The sequence below is a fragment of the Halichoerus grypus genome, chromosome X, assembly GCF_964656455.1.
Source record: "Halichoerus grypus chromosome X, mHalGry1.hap1.1, whole genome shotgun sequence".
NCBI classification, from domain to species: Eukaryota; Metazoa; Chordata; class Mammalia; order Carnivora; family Phocidae; genus Halichoerus; species Halichoerus grypus.
The window spans coordinates 9,178,958-9,187,976 of NC_135727.1; positions in this window are offsets into that span (position 1 = coordinate 9,178,958).

Sequence of the window (9,019 nt, forward strand, 5' to 3'; positions counted from 1 at the left end):
ATCAGTATAGGCCACCCGATTGAGTCAACATATTGATCATCTTATATGGTGTAATATAAAAACATGAACTCAAGTCCAGATGAATATTTTATGTATTGCTTCTTATTGAAGAAACTTATTCTTGTCATATACAAAAGGAAGACTGACAGAAAAACGATTGGTTCTTCTTAAAGCATCATTAGTCATTTCTGAGATTTTTGAACAGACTTGCTGATTTATTTGTGGATGATTTCTTTTTAATGTTTTCTCCCTTAAGAAAAAAAATATTAAGTAAACCATCCTGTCCATTTCCTCAGTAAATTTGTCAGAACATGGCACCTGGTTCAACTTATCCACTCTTGCCTTTTTTTCCACTATGACTTTTCTATGTAGAAAATTTTCACTGTCATTATGAGATTCTTTTGTTCTCAGTTGAATGAAAAATAATTTGCAATTAATTTGACAGTTAGAAATGAACATGTTCTCTTTTGTTTTGTCTAAGAGGTCTGCATAAACACTGCTTTTGAGCATTATCTTCAGTGAAGGAAAATGGAGCATAGCCTATTAAATTAATGTGCCAAGAGGGACTGAAAACCTACCATTACCTAGTTGGCATTTTGAAGACACCAGGTATATAGGTATGCAAGATGTCTTTGTTTATTCTATAACAAGAGTCAAGTAGAGTCAATTGGATACTTTTTAAATGTATCCTGTTATGCTGATATGTATGTATGATTCTGTGAGGGAGTAAGTGTGGTATTTACTGTTAGGCTCAGTGTGCTCCAGAGAATCTTGTTATTCCATCAAAAGGCAGAAACTGTATCCCTTCTCCTTGAAACTGGGTGGGCTTTTGTGACTGCTGTGTCTAATCAGGTATGGCAGAAGTGATGCTATGTGACTTCTGAGACTATCCTAAAAGATGATACAACTTCCACCTGGTGCTCGCTCACTTCATATTCTCTCTCTCCACTCTCATTCTCACCTCTCTCTCTCTGCTCACCTTTGGAACCCAGCTGCCAGACTGTGAGGAATTGTAGGCCACATGGAGAAACCACCTGTGGGTGGTTTCCAGCTAACAGACTCCTCTGTGGTCCCAGCCAACATCCTGTGCTAACTGCCAGACATGTGAGTGAAGGAGCCCGCAAGGTGAATCCAATCCCACTTGTCATCTGATGGCAAGGGTGTGAGATCACAGGTGAGAACCATCTAGCTGAGCACAGTAAATCCCCAGCATGGTGAGAAATAATAAATGATGGTTGCAGTTTTTTATACCACTAAGTTTGAAGTGGTTTGTTTTGAGGCACTAGATAACTAGAGCAGACAACCTGGCAAAGTGATTTGCTTATGGTCACATGGAGGTTGGGTTGTCAAACCCCAAATTTTGCTTGTCATCTTATAAATGTACACCTTCAAAGTTTTGCACCTGTAACCTCTTCTTTGGAGAAGAGAAACCATGTGTGTATGTATGGGTGGATGCTCATAGGAAAATACTCATGGATCTTCATTAACATTATTCACTGATAATAAATAGCAAGGTTTTAGAAAAACACTGTTAAACTCTGCTGTAGTCTATTCTATAGTATTTGAGCCTCTTTTTTGTTGGTGGTGGGTAGGAAGGAGCTGGGGATAGGGCTTGTATTTAAAGAGTGTGCTTTCTTTTTTTTTTTTTTTTTTTAAGATTTTATTTTTTTGACAGAGAGGCACAGCGAGAGAGGGAACACAAGCAGGGGGAATGGAAGAGGGAGAAGCAGGCTTCCCGTGGAGCAGGGAGCCCGATGCGGGGCTCGATCCCAGGACCCTGGGATCATGACCTGAGCCGAAGGCAGACGATTAACGACTGAGCCACCCAGGCGCCCCAGAGTGTGCTTTCTTTTTTGTGACAGTTCCAAAAAATCCCATAAAACAGCAAGTTCAGAGCAAAAAAGAGCCCAGATTGTGTGTCAGACCTATGTATGGATCTAATACTTGCTAGCTATGTAACCTTGAACAAAGACCAAATGAACCAATGCTCACTTTTACAGATAAGTAATTGAAAAGCCAAAGAGGTGAACTGACTTTTCCAAGGTCATTTACTAGTTCTAAATTCAAATCAGGTGTTCTCTCAACTGTATTATGCTGTCTTATTTGTACAGGTTTTTTTTTTTTTTTTCACTAAGGAGAGGAAAAGGAAATTTAAAAAGCATTTATCAATTGTTTACAATGGAGTAAACAGAAGCACCATGTACATATTATCCAATATAATCTTTACAAGGATCCTTTGGAGTTGGTGCTGGTGTTACTAAACCACAGAACAATTGAGTTAGCTGAAGTTCCTGAAGCTAGCTCAAAGTCACAGCTAACACGTACAAGAGGCAACATTTAGATTTATACTTGAGTCATTATGAATCTATTTACTCTGCCACCAAATCTTTGTGCCATATTCTTGATTAAATTTATTTTCCCTAATGTTCATTTTAAAAATTGGCATCTCTTTTCATTTTTTCATTGTTTTTCAAAGTTTTCTCCTTCTCTCTACAACTTAAATTAACATTGGCATTCTTTTCTTTGTATAGTTCTGTTCCTTAATTAAAAATACATCTTAGGTGTCATGTCTTTCTAAAAATCATGAAAAGTTATTTCATTTGAAGTTTCGGAAAAGACAAAATCTTAACTGAAAGATCATTTTCATCCATATTGCTGCTCTGTGTTCTTTACCTCCAGCCTTTCTATTTGACTTTGCAGAAAGAATCTAGCTCTGAACAATGAAAGGGCAAAGTTCCCCTCTGAGGACCACTCCCCAATGCCTTTATACCTTAGTACCCAATGCCAGGGTCATTCTGGCAGACTTCAAACACAAGTTAACCCAATAGTGATTTGGGGGGACCGGGCTATGAATTAAACTGACTCCTCCTGTAAAAGGTTGACTGTTGACTATACATCATGGACATCCAGGAATATGATTTGCTTTCCATCCATTGCCTTACTTTATGGGAGAAGATATCAAAGACCACCACAAGCGTAACTGCTGCACTTAACAAATTGTAATCATGAAAGTACTTCATGAAATTTGGTGAAAGACATAATGAAGGAATAATGGCTTCCAACTCCATGTAAGGGACTTAAAACAGCTCTTGGGTAGTTTAAGCATAAAATGAAATATAACAAGAAAAATTTCACATTGCAAGGTCAATTTATTAGAAAGAACACATGCTTTGAAGACAGATCTGGTTTTGGTGGGCAGGTAGTTGGATCTTTTTGAAAGTTACCTTGCTTATCACATGGGATCACAATATCTATCTTACATGGATTTGATTAGAATTAAGAGATACTGCTTTTAAAAGATTTGACATGCACTTATCAATGTATGGTAGACACTTAGTAATTTCTAGAAAAGAATACAAAGATGGGTTAGATTTGAAAATTCCATGAACTGAAATGTTCTTGGTGGTGAAGTGGATCAAGTAAATGCTTGAAATGGCAATGTGTAATACAGGAGGGAGTGGAGGGGCTTGAGGACACCTGGGAAAAGATTTTCCAATTGAGGGTTTTCCAATACATTTTTAAAGAGAAATGCTATACTCACTAAACAAAGCATGTGTACTTTGTTTGCATTCCACCAGTTTAGTACCTATGACATACAGAAATATTAGACAAAATACCTACTTCTTCCTATATCTAGTCTTTTTAACAGGACATGTATTGATTTTCTGTCTAAATATCAAGTAAATTAGTGTCCAGCAACATGTCAAACTTTTGTAAAAACACATAGATACGAGATTAAGTATATAAAAATAAAAATTTTATTATATAGATAAGTTTTTTTTAAGAAGTCTCTAGGTACTAGAAATTAAGAGAGAGTTTTAAAGTTTGGCATTGAATAAGCTGATACTGCAATGGCCCATAAAGTTTTAATGTCTCATGTATGCTTTAGTAGGAAGGTGGTTTCTAACAAATGGGGACAAGACATGTGACTCAGAATCTACAGGAGGGAGAGAAACTACAATTCTTACATAAAGTAGAATGCCTTCAAGAGCTGTTTCATCTGGCAAGAGAGGCTACAACACCTTTAATAATGCCCTGAGATTATTGTGAGGAAGTTTGCCATGTGACTCTGACCAAGGCCTTTGGTATGGTTCAGCCACCAATCTATTTTTTTTTTAAATTGAAGTATAATTAACATACAGTGGTATATTAGTTTCAGGTGTATAATGTAATGATTCAGCAATTCTATACATTATTCAGTGCTCATCATGTTAAATATACTCTTAATTCTCTTTATTTCACCCATTCCCCTACCCATCTCCCCTCTGGTAACCACAAGTTTGCTCTCTGTATTTAAGAGAGTCTTTTTTTTTTTTTTAATGATTTTATTTTTGAGAGAGACCATGTGAGAGAGAGCACAAGCCGGGGGGAGGGACAGAGGGAGAAGCAGACTCCTCACTGAGCAGGAAGCCTGACATGGGGCTCGATCTTAGGACCCCAGGATTATGACCTGAGCTGAAGCAGACGCTTAAGTGACTGAGCCACCCAGGTGCCCATTAAAAGTTTTTTTTGGTTTGTCTCTTTCTTTTTTGTTCATTGTTTTGTTTCTTAAATTCCACATATGAGTGAAATCATATGGTATTTGTCTTTCTCTGACTTATTTCACTTTGCATTATATCCTCTAGGCCATCCATGTTGTTGCATATAGCAAAACTGCATTCTTTTTTATGACTAATATTCCATTATATATATAATTATATGTATATTATATATATATCACATCTTTTTTATCCATTCATCTATGGATGGCATTTGGGTCGCTTCCATATCTTGGCTATTGTAAATAATGCTGCAATAAACATAAGGGTGCATGTATTTTTTCAAATTCGTGTTTTTGTTTTGTGTAAATACCTAGCAGTGGAATTACTGGATATTATGGTATTTCTATTTTTAACTTTTTGAGGAACCTCCATACTGTTTTCCATAGTGGCTGTACCAGATTGCATTCCCACCAACAGTACACAAGGGTTCTTTTTTTCTACATCCTTACCAACACTTGTTATTTCTTGTCTTCTTGATATTAGCCATTTTGACTGGTGTAAAGTGATATCTCATTGTGGTTTTGATTTGCATTTCCCTGATGATGAATGATGTTGAGCATCTTTTCATGTGCCTGTTGGCCTTTTCATATGTCTTTGGGAAAATATCTATTCAGGTCCTCCTCTGCATGTTTTTTAATGAGAATTTTTTTTTTTTGGTGTTGTATAATTTTTTTTTTTTTTTTTTTTTTAGAGAGAGCATATGAGCTGGGGGAGAGGGGCAGGGGCAGAGGGAGAGGGAGAGAGAAAGAACCTTAAGCAGGCTCTGCGCCCAGCATGAGGCCTGTCGTGCTGTTCGATCTCACAAGCCTGAGATCATGACCTGAGCCAAAATCAAGAGTTGGCGGCTTAACTGACTGAGCCACCCAGGCATCCCAGAGTTGTATAAATTCTTTCTTTATTTTGGATATTATCTCTTTATCATATATATCATTTGCAAATATATTCTCCCATTCAATATGTTGCCTTTTTGTTTTGTTGATGGTTTCCTTTGCTCTGCAGAGACTTTTTATTTTGGTGTAGTCCCAATAGTTTATTTTTGCTTTGGTTTCCCTTGACTGAGGAGACATATCTAGAAAAATGTTTCTAAGGTTGATGTCAAAGAGATTACTGCCTATATTTTCTTCTAGGAGTTTAATGGTTTCCTGTCTCACATTTAGGTCTTTAATTCATTTTGAGTTTATTTTTCTGTATGGTGTAAGAGAGTGGTTCAGTTTCATTCTTTTGCATGTAGCTGTCCAGTATTCCCAACACCTTTTGTTGAAGAGACTGTATTTTCCCTATCATATATTCTTGCCTTCTTTGTCTTAGATTAACTGACTATATAAAACAAAAGCTATTATTTTAATTTGTCACACTAACAAAAGGTTAAGAGAGAAAAAAAAACATGAGCTCAATATATATAGAAAATATATCTGATCAAGCATAATGCCCATTCATGATTTTATTTATTTTTTTAAAGTTTTTATTTTTTAAAAGATTTTATTTATTTGACAGAGAGAGAGAGAGAGGAAGAGAGGGAACACAAGCAGGGGGAGTGTGAGAGGGAGAAGCAGGCTTTCCACTGAGCAGGGAGCCTGACGTGGGGCTCGATCCCAGGATCCTGGGATCATGACCTGAGCTGAAGGCAGATGCTTAAGGACTGAGCCACCCAGATGCCCCTGCCCATTCATGATTTTGAAAAAAACTCTTAGTATACTACAAATAGATTCTCTTAGGCTAGTATAAAAGGAATCTACCAAAAATTCTATTCAGTACTGTAATAGAATGCTCAACCATTGCAATAAGAAAAAGTTTTTAAAATGTAAGACAAAAGAAAGAATAAAAAAGAAGAAAAATTGTCTTTATTTACACATGATAGTTATCTACACAGAAACTTCAGTGATCTCTACCAACTAATAGAACTGAGAAAGTAACAATGTTTTGGAGTAAACAATTGCTGTGAAGTAATTTATAACCTTCCTGTATAACAAAGTAGTAATATCCAACTTGAAATTGTTAAAATAAACAGAATAACCTTACTAGTAATAACAAAAAACTATAAGCACTTAGTAAAAAATTCTAATAAAGTTGTGGAAGATTTTGTGGAGAAAATGCAAACATTATTAAAGGTGATTTATTAGGGTTCTCCAGAAAAATAGAAATTATGGTATACATAATAGAAAGATTTATTATATGCATTTAGCTCATATGATTATGGAGGCTAATCCCCACTATCTACAGTCTACAAGCAGAGGTGCAGGAAAGCTGGTGGTATAGTTCCAGTCCAAAGCTAAAAGCCTGGGAACCAGGGTATGCAATAGTGTAAATCCTAGTATGAGTCCAAAAGCTTGAGAACCAGGAGAACTGATGACTGAGGGCAGGAGAAGATGGAGGTTCCAGCTCAAGCAGAGAGCTAATTTGCCTTTCCTTCATCTTTTTGTCCTATTCACAATCTCAAGGTATTGGATGATGCTTGTCCACATCAGTGAGGTTATTCTTCTTTACTCAGTCTCCTAATTCAAATGCTAATCTTTTTCAGAAACATCCTCACAGACACACTTAGGAATATGTTTTACCAGCTATCAAGGCATCACTTAGCCCAGTCAAGTTGACAGAAAAAATTATCACAGGCCATAAGACTTTATTGTATCAGGGATTGTGTTCAGGTGCTCATAACAGGAAACATCAAGAGTGGACTAATTAAAACATGTTTTACTTCTCTCATGTAAAATGAACCATGGAGGAGGTTGATTAGGGTTGGTACAGTGACTACGTAATGCTCTCAGGGACCCAGGCTTTCTTGAACTTTTCACTCTATGATCCTTAGTATGTGACTTTTATCATCTCCATAATCAACGGAGGGCTCATCAGTGTCCATAGCATTAAGCATTACAAGCTTGAAGAAGAGGAAGGATGAAGGGCAAAAAAAGTTGGTACTGGTAGAGTCTACCTCTGTAAAGCGCTTTCCTGGAAGTCCTGCCCAGCAACCTGCACTTATTTTATTGGCCAGAAATATGTCACATGGCCCTCCCTACCTGTAAAGAGGCTGTGAAATGTACTTTTCCTCATGAGGATATTGCTACTCTGAACAGAATTGGAGTTTTGTTACTTAGGAAGAAGGCGGTTTGGATATTGTACAGGGAACCAGCAATCCATTGCCATACTCCATAACTGGCAAGCTATTACTAGAGTTATATGCCTAGTTCCCTGGTGGGTTTCCATCAGTTGTTGGGTTAATTCTATTGCACTGCTCTGTCTATCCCTGCATCAATAATACATGGTCTTAATTACTACCATTTTGTAATAATCTGTGGTATGTAGTAGGACTCCATAGTCATTGGATTTTATTGGTTCCTTTTTATTTCATATGTTAACATATGTTTAACAAATTACAATGCACTTAATATATGACAGGTTCTATTCAATGTGCTCTAAAAACAGTAACTCATTTATTCCTTACAACAAATAACACTGAGGTACTACTATTATCACCTGCATTTTATGGATGAAGAGACTAAAGCACAGAGAGGTTAATTAATTTCCCAAGGTCACACAGCTTATAAGTGGCAGAGCCTGGATGTGAAGCCCATCAGTCTGGCTCCAAAGTTTGTAATCTTAATCACTATGCTAGGCATATGACAGAGGTGGCAGTAAAACTATAGGGGAAAGAATAAGATTGTCAGTAAATGATGCTGGAACAATTGGTTTCCCATATGGAAAAAATTCTTATCCCTACTTCACAGTATATTCAAAGATAAATCACAGCATACTCAAAGATAAATTTCAGGTGTATTAAAGATAGAAAAAATTTTAAAAAGAAGTGAACTTTAGAGTCATTACATAAAAATATAAGAGAATATCTCTTTTATCTACAGATATGAAAGAACTTCTTAAGCAGAATAAACACACACTGCCAAGGAAAGGATTGGTAATTTAACCACATAAAAACTTGAAACCTTTAACCAATTAGATAAAAACGCTATGAGAAAATAAAAAGTTAAACCACAAACTTGGAAATGTACCAAGCACAGTACCAATAAAAATTAGTAACCACAATGTATAAAGAACTCCTACAAATAAATGAGAAAAAGTCAACCCAAAATAAGATGGGAGAAGAAAAGTTATAACTAGGCACTAGATAAAAGAACAGTGGTGGAGTCCGTATTTGTCAGTATTTATGAAGAGATGCTAAGCAAATTAAATCAATGCAATATCATTTCATATTCATTAGATTGGTAAAATTAGAAGATCTGATACTTCCAACGGTTTGAGAAATTGTGGAGAAATGAGCTGTCTCATTCACTGCTGGTAGGAAGATAAGTTGGTATGTAACTACCTTGGAGGGCAACATGCCAGTTTCATGTAAAGTTGAAGATGTGCATATCATATGCCTTAGCAATTCTACTTCTAGGTACAGAGAATATCTATTACATGTAAAAATTTATTGAGGGATGATTATGTGCCAAGTACTATTCTGAGTACTTAATGAATTGTCTCAC